Raw genomic sequence first — 1,963 nt, forward strand, 5'->3', positions numbered from 1 at the left:
CAAGAAATTGTATGGTTGGCAAGGAAAGGAAAAACTTTAAGTAATTACACTTGATTTCAATAAACATGTCATGAAAGTTGGAAGGAAAACTAAACACCATTTCTAAGAAGTACATTCCAAAAGAAATAAGCATAATTACCTCAGTTAGTTAAAGGCTCATCTAGTACTTCTGGATTTGCTCCAAGGTACATGTAACTGTCCAGACCCGACGGCAGTTCAATGCAACCGTTACAGAAAAAAAATTAATGATTTATAGCTTCCAGCATTTAAAAATGTACTGAAGTTGATTGCAGTTTCTTCATAATCCTTGACTTGAACTAATTTCCTGTACAGAAGATTGTCTCCTTGAAAATCTGGGTGATCCTAATTGTATTTAACCTTAGCACAAGATTTTCCTGACACATTCTATATAGGTAAATCTCTCAACTTCTTATCTATGTAAAACAAACGTGTGCTACTGAGAATTTGTTCTAAATAGGTTCTATTCTACTTTAAGGATATCTTATCTTTTTTTCTTCTGTAATGTTAAGTTCCAATAACATATACCCACATTTCTTTCTGGTTTTCATCAAATGACTTTACAAGTAACTAAGTTCATAGGCTATCTTCTAATCTCGGCTACAAGAGTTTCACAGTAGCAAATTACAATGTTTCATGTTGTCTGAAGAGTGCTGCCATGTTAAGAAGTCATTACCTACCCTCCACTTTGGAGAGTGTTTCCTAGTCACTCAGAAATCGCCAGTATTTGATTGGATGTTAACAGGACAACCATGGAAGGAAAAGTCAGCCACAGTCTTGACACAAAAGATCAGGTACACCGCTACACTGAAGACCTTATACACTATAAAGGCACTGGAATTTATTCAACCATATATATAGTTTGATTGCACATGATCAGGGTTAATTTGTTCATTAAAGCTTGTTGGATTAGCAGTATCCTGTCTATGCTATCAGAATATCTATGACTTTTCAGATAATGTTTAGTCTAGAAGTGCTTTTCTGAAAAACTGATCTTAATTATGAAATCCTGATTTGATGGTAATAGCACTGCTGAAATACCCATAAATTTTGTGGATATTCTTATTTATAATCAAGACATGCATGTCTTGTCCTGCTTTGTGTTACATATTGTATGGTAAGTTTAATAAAATAAGTCATTTTTCTGTTCATTAGCACTTTCAAGGAAGAAAAGTCTAGCATTAGGAGGTCCCAAGAAGATGACAGGATTAAATTAATTGCAATGATAAATAACATTAGGGCACTCAACTGTACTAACTCAGGGTTTTTCCTTTAGGGTGTGATGGTGACTGGTGGTTGCAGAAATGCATAATCTGTATATAAAACTATATCTTTTCTTTTTATTTGTAATACTAAAGATACATTTTACTAATGTGTATGAGTTTTCAAACAATAATGTTGATGTTGTTGTTAGCTGCCAACTCATGGCGACCCCATGTGTCCAGAGTAAAACTGATTCATAGGGTTTTCAAGGCTGTGACCTTTCTGAAGCAGATCACCAGGCCTGTCTTCAGAGGCACCTCTGGGTGGGTTCTTACTGCCAACCTTTCTTCTAGCAGTCCAGCGCTTAACCGTTCTTTCCACCCAATAATAATATGTAGTATTTCGTACATTGTTTGACATGAAGTAGATATTCAACACATTTGTTTAAAAAATGCATAATTGCATTGATTAATGAATGTATTTTTGTTAGACATTGAAAACAATTAAACCCCTTCAAATAAAGATTTTATTCTTCTGCACTGACATATTCAAAAATATTTACTAAGTTTAATGTTATAAGATGAAGTCCAAAATAAAATACTTGCATTCTCTCATTTTATTATGATTTCTTTTTAAGAAAGTTCTGTGGTTTATGATTTGTTGTTATTATCTTATTTAAATTTATTTCTTTGCTCCTTTTCAAACATATTTTTTATATTTACTAATTCTTTGTGTTTATTCT

This window comes from Trichechus manatus, unplaced genomic scaffold, assembly GCF_000243295.1.
Source record: "Trichechus manatus latirostris isolate Lorelei unplaced genomic scaffold, TriManLat1.0 scaffold00230, whole genome shotgun sequence".
In the NCBI taxonomy this organism is placed as follows: domain Eukaryota; kingdom Metazoa; phylum Chordata; class Mammalia; order Sirenia; family Trichechidae; genus Trichechus; species Trichechus manatus.